Here is a 14,164-nt window from a genome sequence, read left to right as displayed (position 1 = left end):
TCCGTAGTAATTTTCTAAAGGAAATTGGATAAATGCTTCCAGAGGGGGAAAACCTGCAGGTGAATGAGGAAAAAGCAGGGGAGCGAGACTAACTGACAGCTCCTTCACAGAGCTAGCAGGCCTCGATGGGCCAAACGGCCTCCTATGCTGTAAAATGCAATGATTAAAGTGTGTCTGCAAATGATTCGAACCATTTTCTGCATGTTTAGGAACCAATCTGGAATAAAATTGCTTTTCAGTAATTATTGTCGACACACAAAAATAATTTAATTTCTTTAATCTTAATATCATGTCAGGAAACCAGTTTATTTATTTTTTTTGTTTTTTGTTTTTTTTTATAAATGTTTTATTGAAATTTTTTTCCCAAACAACAATTTTTCCCCTCTTACAAAGCAAACGCAACAATAACAATACAGAAATTTTAAACAATACACAAGTAACAAAACCCCTTTATCTTTGACCTAAACTAACCCTCCTCCCCCCCCCCCCCCCCTGGGTTGCTGCTGCTGGTCATCTGTCTTCCCTCTAACGTTCCCCTAGGTAGTCGAGAAATGGCTGCCACCGCCTGGTGAACCCTTGAGCCGATCCTCTCAGGGCAAACTTTATCTGCTCCAGTTTAATGAACCCCGCCATATCATTTACCCAGGCCTCCAGTCCGGGGGGGTTTCGCCTCCTTCCACATGAGTAGGATCCTGCGCCGGGCTACTAGGGACGCAAAGGCCACAACGTCGGCCTCTTTCGCCTCCTGCACTCCCGGCTCTTCCGCAACTCCAAATAGAGCTAACCCCCAGCCTGGTTTGACCCGGGCCTTCACCACCCGCAAAATCACTCCCGTCACTCCCTTCCAATACCCTTCCAGTGCCGGGCATGCCCAAAACATATGTGCGTGGTTTGCCGGGCTCCCACCACACCTCCCACATTTGTCCTCCACTCCAAAGAACCTGCTCAATCTTGCTCCCGTTATGTGTGCTCTATGTAGCACCTTAAATTGAATCAGGCTAAGCCTGGCGCATGAGGAAGAGGAATTTACCCTGCTTAGGGCATCAGCCCACATACCCTCCTCTATCTCCTCCCCTAGTTCTTCTTCCCACTTTCGGGAAACCAGTTTATAAATGACAGAACAAAATTATTATTTAACATCTCTTGTTTTAAATCACAATTGCCTCATGAAACGCGGAGTGAAATGCTTTTAAATGTCATCTTCGGTTTTAAAACTGTACAAAGTGTAAAAGGAAACTATTGTACCATGTTTCATTCACCTATCAAAGTACAGACATTACATCTTAAAAACACACTTGGACCCGTTGCATTAAAAAAAATTAAACCACTTCGAGATATGTGGAGGAAAGAATTGCAATGTGTAATTCACAGGATCACTTGCACAAAATGTGTTGATGATTTACCCTCTCTACATAGTAATCAGGACAAAGCACTTCCAGCATCTTGCACAGGAATAGATGTGCAAAATGTGGTATCTGTGGCGAGTGAACAATCCTGGCCAATGATATGAAATGTTAACTCTGTCCCTCTCCACAGGCACGTCCTGACCTGTTTTTATTTCAGATTTCCAGGATCCACAGTATTTTGCTTTTCAACAACATGTAGAACAGCTGCAGCAAGGGTAAGGGGGAACTGGAGTTCCTTTACAAATGAACTTCCAGCAACACAAAGTGTGCAACAATACCACATGCCTCACATATGTTTGGGCCGGTGTCCTGTTGCCATTCAGTTCCGTTAAAAAAATAACATTTTATGTTTAAAAATCCCTCCATAGCCTCGCCACCGCCCTATCTCTGTAAACTCCTCCAGTCCTACCATCCTCCGAGATATCTGCAGACTTCCACTCCTCTGGCCTGCTTGTGGCCACTTGTGCAGCCCTGATTTTAATCGCGCTGTTCTTGGTGGCCATGGCTGTAGCTGTATTAAAGGTTGACCGATGGTGCATCTGGCCAGCACCTTGAGATGTCTTACACTCACACAGCAGCTTAAATAAAGTTGCTGTTGGAATGTTCTGGTTCTGGGGCCCCGGGTGCAGACATGCCGCAGACACTGAGATGGTGACAGACAGCAGGGCCGGTGGGGTCAGACCAAGGCGCATCATGAAAGGCAAATCTGTTTGGAGAAGGATTGCAGAGGCCGCCACTTCTCGAACAAAATAACTGAGGAGGCAGGTGGAGAGAAACAAACAAAAGATTGCTGAAAACACACCTAAACTCCTGCCTGCTGGAGTTACACCTCCATGTGTGTCACCTGGTACGTAGGCCTGACAGAAAGGGGTTTCAAACTCTTACTACTGTGGTGTACCACAGGGTCACATTGTGATCTGGCAGCAGAACTGCACTTCTGGATATGCGAGGCCGATGCTACTTTACAGCCAGTAAGTGGAGTTGTGTTTTAATACAGCTGCTGTACCTCAATCTTAGAATACTCATTTAGAAATAAAAAATATATTATCTCCAGCCCCCAACTTCTTTTCATAGCTATCTAAATATTTTCAAGTAATCATTAAATGTAAATACTTTCAAAAATCTTCCTGTACATTCAAATGTTGTACTTCGTTTTTTGTGTTTTTTAGTTAAATGCCATCATTTATGCAAAAATATAAGATGTGTACATTGGGGGATTTGAATATACGGTAGATCGTTTGAAAGTTGGAAATCTGTTGCTACTTAGAAAGTTTAGAATGAATACAGTACAGGAGTGTTTGAAGCAGTGAATGCCACACTAATGGAGCGCCGTGCGCGGGATATTGTTAAATGCTGTGGCCAACATCATGCATCAAAGATGGGGTCAATATTTTTTTCTGTAGTACCGCACCTGTCTCAAACCTCCATTTCTTTCTTTGGGCTGAAGGTAGGATTGCACCGCCCTTTTAAACTGCACCAAGCACTCGTGGGTTAAAACAGACGAACCTCCCAACAGCACGCCTGCACCCGAATTTCAGAAGCACACACCAGCATTGGCAGCCCTATTCTCCCTACCCAGCAATATCCAGGTGCTTCTGACAAACACTCACCTCTCGGATTGGCCTGCACTCCTGCTGGAAGACGCAAGGTGTCAGCTTTGCCCGAGTGGGTCTCACTCTCACCTCTAAAAATTGTGGGTTGAAGTCCCACTCCAGACACTTCACCCCAAACTGATACTCCCCAACACGGCACTGAGGGAGTGCCGTGTTGTCAGAGGTGCTGCCTTTCTCATAAACTGAGGCCCTGTCTGCCCCCTCAAATGCTTGCCGTTAGTTCAAAAATGGGCAGGAATTCTCCTGTGTCCTGGACAATATTTATATTTCAACCAACATCTTAAAAAAGTCCGATGATGTGGCTATTTATTCTGTTACTTCCTGTGGGAGCCTGATGTGCGCAAATTGGTTGTCATTTTTCCTGCAACACTTGGAAAGGCACCTTATTGATTTTAAAGCACTTTGGGACCTCCTGGGGTGATGGAAGGTGATATGTAAATGCAAGTTATTTCTTTTCTGCTGTGTTATCAATATGGTCACTGGGACTGGAATTTGCAGCCTCCCCGCACCTATGCTCAGCACTACCATTTACTTTATAAAAGCACCGATTAAATGTATATTCTCGAACACTGGTGCAGCTTGGCAATCAGAATTCTTTATCAGCTTTGCATTAAGCAAGGAAACTATCGTCCTTGGTTTTATTTTTAACCCAAGGGCACACTGACAAGCCCTGCTTCATAGAAACTGCAGCGTGATTTTCTTTAACGACTTTCGTGAACAAAACCAGTTCCATCACGACCTCTGAGGTCAGTGTTGTTTTAACGCTTTCGAATCACTGACAGCAGTGACACTCACCAACCTGAGTTTTTGTACCCGTGAGGTAGAAAGTTGTAGCTGGCGTCACTGCCTTTTGTTAATGGACATGTTCAGCCCAGCACCTCCTCTCACCCCTACGGCTATTCCTGTGTATTCTGCCAGAGTGAGAACAGGCAGCTTTGTTCAAAAGCTCCCGAAGTCAATAAGAGTGAATCCAGCAACTCCTTGTGGCCATCCTTCCAGGCAGAGATGTGCAGGTTAGGTGGGGTTCCAGGATTAAGGGGGGGGGGGGGGGCCTTGTTGGTGGTGCTCTTTTGGAGGGTCGGTGCAGACTCAATAGGCCGTATGGTCTCCTTCTGCACTGTAGGAATTCATTGGGTCTCAATGGAATTATATTCAATTTCTCCTCTGGAGTCTCAATGGGAAGCAAAATACCTGGACCGATCTGTCCACATCCACTACCACGCAATGCTAGCTTCAGTGTCTGTTGAATTGTAGCAAAGGTAATAAACTCAGGGCGGCACAGTGATTAGCACTGCTGCCTCACAACGCCGAGGACCCGGGTTCGATCCCGGCCCTGGGTCACTGTCCGTGTGGAATTTGCACATTCTCCCTGTGTCTGTGTGGGCCTCACCCCCACAATCCAAAGATGTGCAGGGTAGGTGGATTGGCCACGCTAAATTACCTCTTAATTGGGGAAAAAATTGCGTACTCTAAATTTATTTTAAAAAGGTACCTCCCATTATTTACATTGCACCCTTAAATGTAGAAAATGTGATAAATTAGGAGCAGAGGAAAAAGAGGCCATTCTGCCTGTTCTGTCTTTCATAGCTAATCTATACCTCGCCTCCATTTATCCACTTTTTCTCTATATCCCTTGATACCCTACGTAACAATCATCTATTAATGAGAACTTCAAATGACCCACAGCCTTTTTGGGGAAGAGTTCCAATTTTCCACCACTCCCTATATGAAAATGAGCTTCCTTAAATGGCCTTGTGCTAATTTTAAGATTATGTCCCTGGTTCTAGATTCCCCACTGGAGAAAACAGTTTCTCTGTATCTACCCTAATGGAATTTATTATTTTAAATACCTTGATTAGATTAGCCTCCAAGTTTCTAAACTTGAGGGATAACGTGCCAAGTTTTTGCAACCACAGTCCAAAGATGTGCAGGTTAGGTGGATAGGCCATGTTAAATTGCCCTTAGTGTCCAAAAAGGTTTAGGTGGTATTACTGGGTTACGGGGATAGGGTGGAGGTGTGGGCTTAAGTAGGGTGCTCTTTCCAAGGGCCGGTGCAGACTCGATGTGCCGAATGGCCTCCTTCTGTACTTTAAATTCTATGATTCTATCTTCATAATTTAACCCTTTAAGCCCTGCTGTTGTACATCTCCACTCCAGAGACTCTCTCATTCTGATTGCATTGTTACTGACTCATTTTGTCTGCAGAGGGTTTTTTTCATCTGACATCCACTGAAGCTCTGGTTCGGCTTTTTTGTATCAAGCCAAAAAAATAAAATCCAAATAAAATTAAAATCCAAGAATTTGGGCAATGAGTCGTACTATTACCAATTTAATCTTTCACGCGCAGTGGGAAAAAAGTGTGGCTTTGTATATAATCTTGGAATAGCTTGGAAGCCTGAAAATACAAACTTTCTACATTCATGACGCAAGAGGATTAAATTAGTTGGTGGTGAAGCTATTTGAAGAAGGATGTGAAGAAGCTAGCAAGGATGCAGAAAAAAAATCATAAGAATTGTTCCAGGGATGAGGAACTTTGGTTATATAGATAAATTGGAGATGCTAGGGCCTCCTTCAAGAGGTGGGAGGAGATTTGATAGAGGCGTTCAAATTCCTCCTCCTCGTGTGCCAGGCTCAGCCTGATACAATTTAAGGTGGTCCACAGAGCGCACTTAACGGGGGCGAGGTTGAATAGGTTCTTTGGGGTAGAGGACAGATGTGGAAGGTGCTCAGGGAGCCCGGCGAACCATGTCAATATGTTTTGGTCATGCCCGGCACTGGAGGGGTTCTGGAGAGGAGTGGCAGGAGCAATATCTCAGGTGGTGAAAGTCTGGGTCAAGTCAAGCTGGGGGCTAGCAATATTTGGAGTAGTGGACGAACCGGGAGTGCATGAGGTGAAAGAGGCCGGCATTCTGGCCTTTGCGTCCCTAGTAGTCCGGCGAATGTGGAAGGAGGCGAAGCCCCCCAGCCTGGAGGCCTGGATAAATGATATGGCTGGGTTCATAAAGTTGGAGAGGATTAAGTTCGCCTTGAGAGGGGCTGCGCAGGGGTTCTACAGGCGGTGGCAACCGTTCCTAGATTATCTCGTGGAGCGTTAGAGGAAGGTCGGTCAGCAGCAACCTTAGGGGGGGTGGAGGGGACGTCCTGGGAGGGGGGGTAAAGGGGGGACTGCCTGGGAGGGTGGATGAGCAAGAGATAACACGAAGGGTTGGGGAAACTTGTACGTACGGGTGAGGGCCAGTGTACAAAGCTGTGTAAATATATCATTTTGCCATGTATATATCTTGCTCTGCGCGATTTCTCATTTTTTTTTGTTACGGGGGGGGGGTTATTGTTTGTAAGGGAGAAAAATTGTGTTAAAAAACTTTAATAAATATATATTTTTTTTAAAAGATAGAGGTGTTCAAAATAATGAGCGGTCTGGACAGAGTAGATAGGGAGAAACTGGTTCCCATTGGTGGAAAGATCAAGAACCAGAGGACACCGATATAAGTTGTTTGGCAAACGAAGCATCGGCAAACTGCTACCAGATTCAATTGTGGTTTTGGAAAGATAATTGGATTATCATCTCAATTGGAAGTTTTTACAGCGCTATAGGGAAAAGGTGAGGGAGTGGGACTAGGTGAATTCCTCCTGCAGAGCCAGCATAATCATGATGGGCTGAACGGCCACCTTCTGTGCAGTAACCATTCTATAAATCTATCATTCTGGTGAATCTGAGGGAAAGGTCACTGAGGGATTTGACAGTAGGAATGAAGACTTTTCAATTCAATGCATAGGAAGACAAAGTTATGGTGGGTCAGCAAGGACTGAGTCCAGGCAGCAAATGGATAGCTGCGATTTGGAAAAATTGGAATTGATGCAGGTCACAAAATCAGAGATCAGCAACAGGAAACATTTGAGAAATTGAGTCGAGCTGCAAGAAACGCCTTGATTGGGGAACAGGTGCCCAAAAGTTTCAGGCTGGTTCAGCCAACTGAGGATGGAAGGGGCTGGAGTTAATAAGTGTATGTCAGGAAGGGAAGGAATTTTAATTCTGTGTTACTAACTATGATGAGAACCACAATCCCTATAAATATCTTATTCCGGCACTACTTACAGAGAGATTGTAAAGTGAAGCATCTGGAGTGATGGGTAAGCTCCTGATTTCAATTACAAGTATAGGCAATGTCTGCCCTACTGGAAGTAGGGTAGGGAAACTATAGTCCCCATCAGAGTTTCATCTTAACTGGGCTCTTTTACCTTAAGTAAGGAAGCTGGAATAACCCTGCATCTCAGTAATATTCCTTTATATTTCTTACCTTGGAGAATGAAGAGAGAGCTTTCGATTTCAGCTCGGTCCACATCCCAGGTCAAATAGTTTACAGGGTGGTTGTGCAAAGAAAACATGGAATGGTGTCTTGACATCCATATGTGAATGAGAGGTGGTTCACTAGCTTCTCAAGCCATGTAACAAGTACCACTAACCTGGGTTCTTCCAGTGTTTGGCTAATTGAGTCTGCTCCGCCATTCAACCATATATTTGTCATCCCCATTCTCCTGCCTTCTCCCCTTAACCATTGATCCCCTTATTAATCAAGAACCTATCCTGTCTTAAAGACACTCAGTAATTTGGCCTTCACAACCTTCTGTGGAAATGAGTTCCACAGATTCACCACCCTCTGGCTGAAGAAATTCCTCCTCATCTCAGTTTTAAAGAATTGTCCCTTCAGTCTGAACAATAGAACATTACAGCGCAGTACAGGCCCTTCGGTCCTCGATGTTGCACCGACCTGTGAAACCAATCTTAAGCCCATCTACACTATTCCATTATCATCCATATGTTTATCCAATGACCATTTAAATGCCCTTAATGTTGGTGAGTCCTCCACTGAGGTTGTGTCCTTTGGTTCTAGATTTTCCTACGAGTGGAAACATCCTCTCCACGTTCACTATATCTAGGGCTCACAGTATCCGGTAAGTTTCAATAAGATCCCCTCTCATCCTTCTAAACTCCAACGAGTGCAGACCCAGAGTCCTCAATCGCTGTCAGGCCTTTCAAACCTGTGATATGCCAGCGGGAAATTACATCGGCACAAACCCGATTGCTAATGAGTGGCGTACACAAGAAGATCCTCAGTTTGCCAGAGACTTTGGGATGAGAGCAGCAACTTTCTGTCATAGAACTGCACTGCTCCTGATGTGCTTTCACCACTCTGCGCGGCAGACTAGTTCCTGCCCTCCATCTCCATGTTGAGCTGGTCTTCATGGACAGCACCACGCTGCTGGATTCATGGATCCTCCTATGTCACTGAGTCGGTTCAGTAGTGTGCCTGGGGTTGAGGGATACAGGGGTCTCCATCCCACCCTAGTGCCATACAGCAATGTCTAGCTGGACCGCACTGTGCTGCAGGACACATGCTGCCACTATTAAATCCTCAGTTTCTTTACCCGTCAGTGTGGCCTCAATAAAAGTCGAGATGGATTTGCAGGTACAGCATTAGTTATTTTATTAGACTTGCAAGTCTTTCTCAGTTCACAGTAGTACAGATCACCTCTGCTCTCTGTACCTCCGGAATCAAGTGAGGCTTTAAGACAAAGAGCTCTGTACTGATACATTCAAATGGCATCAAGTTTCACATACTCGACGCCCATAGGTCATCCTATGTCCCTCCTGACCTGTTTGATCTATTCTGATTGGCTCACTTCCAATCCCTTCCTCTGGCCCCTATTACTCAGCATCACTTTGGTGGACACACCTCTTCCTGCTTTTTCATGCGGTCTGAAATCCTTTGTCTGTGAACTAACCAGAATTAAACTGGCCTATCTTCTACATTACATTAACTAATATCTCTAAAGTAACTATTTTATATCACATTCGTCACCACCACAACAGAGATCCAGGTACAACCGGGAATGCAGTGCAAGGTGAAGCTGGGGGAGTGAGGGGGATGTGGCCTAACGAAGATAAGGGGAGGGCAATGTGGGAGGAGGGCTGTGCAAACTTGGGTGTGTGTGAGCACTAACAATGGCACATGAAGGGGCGAGGAGTTGGATAAAGAAGTTGAACAACGGCAGGCAGAGGGAAGACCTAGAGGAGGGAAGCTAGACCCTGACAAGGCTTCACGGAAAAGTTACAAGGGGGTCAAAAGGATACCTCATCGTTTACTGGAGGGGAACAAATGAAGACTCCAGATGTGGTGGGTAGTGGGGCATGGGCACCTCGCAAGTGATGGGCTCATGGGGAGGGTGGTTGAATAAACCAACAGATTTCTTGAGGCTGCTGGACTTTTTATTCTGGGTTGTTATTAGCCTGCACTGTCTGGTGAAGACAGGTGGGCCGGAGAGAGTCATATGAGTGTGCTGGACCGGTGTTTAATTTGGCGCTGCTACCTTTGAACCCGCCAGCTGAGGGTGGGTGGACAAATCAGCTGCCGGCCCGCCAGGAGAGTTAGAGGGAAACGCGCTTGTGCATAATTAATGAGGTTCCAGGTGCTGAATCTGGCGTGGGATCCTGCTATTCTGGTTGGCAGGACAGGTATCAATGGACCTGCCCGCCACTGTGCTTAATCTCAAAATGGCAGAATTTCACCCAAAGTCTTCAGGTAAAAAATATTAAATGTCAGTACTTTAAAAGGTCTTTTTTTAAATGTTACTTTACCCATTGCACACATGTAACAGATCTACCTGATGCCAAGCATCTCATTAGTTCAGGTAAATGTTACAACATTTTGTGGCAATGCACAGCACACAGTTCCTGCACAATCTTTGGGGTATCACAGGCTGAAAGAAAATAAATTCTGGCCACTTATACAGGTGTCAGTGATGCTGAGGGAAATTTCTGTGGGCCCGCAAAATAATACAGAAATTTTGCTTTTCAAAAAAATTTAGCACAGGTAATTTCAAAATCACCCTGCCCATTAATCTTCTGAAGTATAATTCTGGAATAAATCAACTCCAGACCAGAGCACAGCACCTAGGAACTAGAATCGATCCATCGTACAGGTTGTCTTGGGACAGTCTGCCTTGTCATGTACCATTCTGCTCATAATTTCCAATTGGCCATAGGAAATTGCAAGTGCAAAAGAAGGTAGCAATTACTGGTCACCTAATGGGTTCCTAATGAAATTCTTAAACTGCAAGACTTGAAATGGTGATCTAAATACGAGATGACATAAACTGTCAATTTAACTCCTGAGACCATAATGGATGTTAATGCCCAGACTATCCAACCCAGTTAACAGATTACCAATTGTCATTTATGCTCAGTGATAATCTGGTGCTGATTATCAGAAAATAACCCAGGCAATGGGGAGCTTCTATTTAATTTGATCAAAATGTTTCAGAACTATCAGTAAATTCTATCTGAGGTTTTGACTAGGCATGTCGCTCTGCACAGATGAAGTGCCAGGACTATTTTGTGACAGAACAGAAGAACAGCACTGGACTCTGGCATCTAAACTAATCCCCGCTGCAGGTAGATGTTCTGTAAGAGGCCATTACTATTACACACCATCTATTTGAGCTCATATCTATACTAAAGTGAAACTAAATTTTGGTCTGTTTTGCCTTATCAATAATACACTTGAACATGTTGAGATGCCCACTGACGGTGAATTACTTCTCCAGAGCCATCCAGTTCTGTGCAACACTTCAGAAGGCAGGCACAGCAACCCTGTGGGTAGCTGATTTGGTCATGTTCAGAGCAGACCAGTGAGAAGGATCTCTGACAAGTCCACTCTCCCTCTGGCTAACGTACTGAGGTGAGAAAGATTAAAGCTTAGAGCTGAAGGAGGCCAGAAATCTTTGAGCAGTCCCTTTAAATGACAACTTCCCAGATACACGATAAATGGTTTGCTCCAGGCCGCTGTGCACTTCTAACAGATATAACAGTTTTACGCAATCATTTATAATCGCTCTGGTTTAGTTCTCCACTGACAGCTTTAGGACCTCACCTATAATTTAGATGTTAAGCAGCCCAGGAGGAAAACTATTAGCTGTACCACGATAATACAGCATTTCTAGTGATATCTTTGCAAGAAACATTTCACCAGAAATAGCAGCTTCTCATGTTTACCGTGTTGTTGGCTTAGTAAAGGTAAAAGATAAAGTAGCCACAGTCCCAGATGACCATAGGTTGCTTTCCCCTTTGAGGGGGAGAGCTAACTGGTGGTGATTTAACCTGAGGATCACCACCCCTCAGGCGGGGGGCAAGGTTGAGAAGACCGGGCCTTCACTTAGTAAACAGAAGGAGGCTCCCAAGCCCAGTTTATGATTCAGTATGAGTTGAACCACAAGGCAAGGTGGTATAGTGCTTAGCACTGCTGCTTCACAGTGCCAGCGACCCGGGTTCAATTTTGGCCTTGGGTGGAGTTTGCATTTTTCTCACTGTGTATGTGGGGTTTCCTCTGGGTGCTCCGGTTTCTTCCCACAGTCCATAGATGTGCAGGTTAAGTGGATTGGCCATGCTAAATTGCACCCTTAGTGTTCGAAAGTTGGGTGGGGGTGTAGGCCTTGTTCTTCCAGAGGATCGGTGCAGACCCAATGGGCTGAATGGCCTCCTTCTGCACTGTAGAATCCCGTGTTCTAAGTAGTAGCGTGCAAGGGTTGAATCTTGTCGGGATTAGAGGTTTGAGCGCCTTAACTACCTGCACTGGTTGTAGGGGCATTATCTACCATACACACTGCATCGCTTATAAATTAGAAAAATGTCCAAACTAAATATTCAAATAAAACACAAATAAAAATACACATCGAGAGAAAACATTACAGTAATGTAAAAAAAAAAGTCAGATTTGTTGCCTGATCTTCCAAGTGGACAAGCACAAACATTGGTACCTTTCTACAATCCCCTCCAGTTCTGGATAAAACCTTTCACACCATTGTGTCCACTCTGGCCAATATTGGGTCCACTGCCACAGCTCCGCGGTGTCCATCAGCCTCACAGTCCATCGGTCAGCTGCCATACAACTTTCTCTCATCTGAGACCTGCCCTGTGTCATAGCGGAGTCTCTGGTGTGAGCAGAACATCTGCCGGAGAGGCGCAGTGTGTGGGTTCCTCCAACATAGAGGGCACAGCTGGGAGAGTCTTGGAGAAGGTCCGGGAGTGAAAGTCCCTCCCATCGGTTTCACACTGGCAGCACGGAGAAAGTTGGCCAAACAAAAAGCAGCCCACCCTTCTTCCGGAAGATTCGACGGGCTGAACTCCAACTGCGGGTTTGGAAGGCAGTTGAGGGGCGGGGCTGGGAGCCAGTCGTTCCCTTCACGCGCGGATGGCGTCGTCCTGGGGGCGGGGCGGCACGCGGCGCTGGCGGTTGCGGAGGGGGCGCGAGGGCGGGCCGGAGCCGTTGGCGTCGCCGGGCGGGGCCAGGCCGAGCGCCGGTGCGTGCTCCTTGCTCATGCACAGGATGGTGGAGGTGAGCGACTCGATGTAGTTCTTGGCCAGGGTGAGGGTCTCGATCTTGGACAGCTTCCGGTCCGCCTCCACATGGGGGATGACTTCCCTCAGCGCCTGGAAGGCGTTGTTGAGGTTGTGCATGCGCTGCCGCTCGCGCTCGTTGCTCTCTATCCGCCGCAGGTTGCGCTCGCGCGCGCTGGGCGCGTTCGCCCGGCGCCGGCCCGCGCCACCTACCGCGCCGCCGCCGCGCTCGCGCGCCCCGCGGGGACGCGGCGGCCGCCTGCTCCGCCCCTGGTAGCACGTGGCCTCGACGTCCAGGTGCAGCTCCGTCCCCGCTCCGGCTCCGCTGAACTTGCCCTTCATGTCCGAGGGGGAGGGCGACGGCGGCGGCGGCGGGGGAAAAGGCATCTTGGACTTCATCCTCGCGCTCACTGCTCCTTTACGCCACTTCTCCGCCGAAGATGCATCGTCCGGTGCGGCCGGCGGGAACTGCCCAGGAACCTGCTTCCCCACCCAAACCCAAAAAATAAAATACAAAATAAATACCGATTGGTACCTGTGCTGCAAAATAAAGTTAACCATTCAGAGTTTTAAATCACTATTAACCTGGCTTTCTCCAGACAACATAGAAAACAGAAAAAGGACAGAAAATGTTGGATAAACCCTGCACTTTGCCCGACCTGCTGAGTTTTCCCAGCATTTTCTGTTTTTATTTCACATTTCCACCATCCCGCAGTGTTTTCACAGACCCCCTACAGTGCAGGAGGAGGGCTTTTGGCCCATCGAACCTGCACCTACCTTCTGAAGGTGCACCCCACCCCCGCCCAATCCCCATCCCCCAGTAACCTCCCATCCGCCAGTAACCCCCAGTAACCCTCCCATCCCCCAGTAACCCCCACTCCCGCAGTTAGCCCCCCATCCCCCAGTAACCCCCAACCCCCAGTAACCCTCCCATCCCCCAGTAACCCCCACTCCCGCAGTTAGCCCCCCATCCCCCAGTAACCCCCCATCCCCCAGTAACCCTCCCATCCCCCAGTAACCCTCCCATCCCCCAGTAACCCCCAACCCCCAGTAACCCTCCCATCCCCCAGTAACCCCCACTCCCGCAGTTAGCCCCCCATCCCCCAGTAACCCCCAACCCCCAGTAACCCTCCCATCCCCCAGTAACCCCCACTCCCGCAGTTAGCCCCCCATCCCCCAGTAACCCCCCATCCCCCAGTAACCCCCAACCCCCAGTAACCCCCCATCCCCCAGTAACCCCCAACCCCCAGTAACCCTCCCATCCCCCAGTAACCCCCACTCCCGCAGTTAGCCCCCCATCCCCCAGTAACCCCCCATCCCCCAGTAACCCCCCATCCCCCAGTAACCCCCAGTAACCTTCCCATCCCCCAGTAATCCCCCATCCCCCAGTAATCCCCACTCCCGCAGTTAGCCCCCCATCCCCCAGTAACCCCCCATCCCCCAGTAATCCCCCCATCCCCCAGTAACCTCCCATCCCCCAGTAATCCCCACTCCCGCAGTTAGCCCCATCCCCCAGTAACCCCCATCCCCCAGTAACCTCCCATCCCCCAGTAATCCCCATTCCCGCAGTTAGCCCCATCCCCCAGTAACCCCATCCCCCAGTAACCCCCATCCCCCAGAAATCCCCATCCCCCAGTAACCCCCCATCCCCCAGTAATCCCCATTCCCGCAGTTAGCCCCATCCCCCAGTAACCTCCCATCCGCCAGTAACCCCCTATCCCCCAGTAATCCCCATTCCCCCAGTAACCCAG

The 14,164-nt window shown here is 47.6% G+C and overlaps 1 long non-coding RNA gene across 1 annotated transcript in view; it reads right to left on the bottom strand.

Annotated features, from left to right (window-relative positions):
- The window catches only part of LOC140394348 (uncharacterized), a 155,770-nt gene extending 143,510 nt beyond the window's left edge, over positions 1-12,260 (bottom strand). The window contains exon 1 of the long non-coding RNA XR_011935852.1: positions 11,834-12,260. This is a non-coding gene — a long non-coding RNA (uncharacterized lncRNA). The remainder of the gene's footprint in view (positions 1-11,833) is intronic.
- Positions 12,261-14,164: the final 1,904 nt, after the last annotated feature.

This window comes from Scyliorhinus torazame, chromosome 17 (genome assembly GCF_047496885.1).
Source record: "Scyliorhinus torazame isolate Kashiwa2021f chromosome 17, sScyTor2.1, whole genome shotgun sequence".
Taxonomy (NCBI): domain Eukaryota; kingdom Metazoa; phylum Chordata; class Chondrichthyes; order Carcharhiniformes; family Scyliorhinidae; genus Scyliorhinus; species Scyliorhinus torazame.
This window is presented reverse-complemented; position numbering and strand designations above follow the sequence as displayed.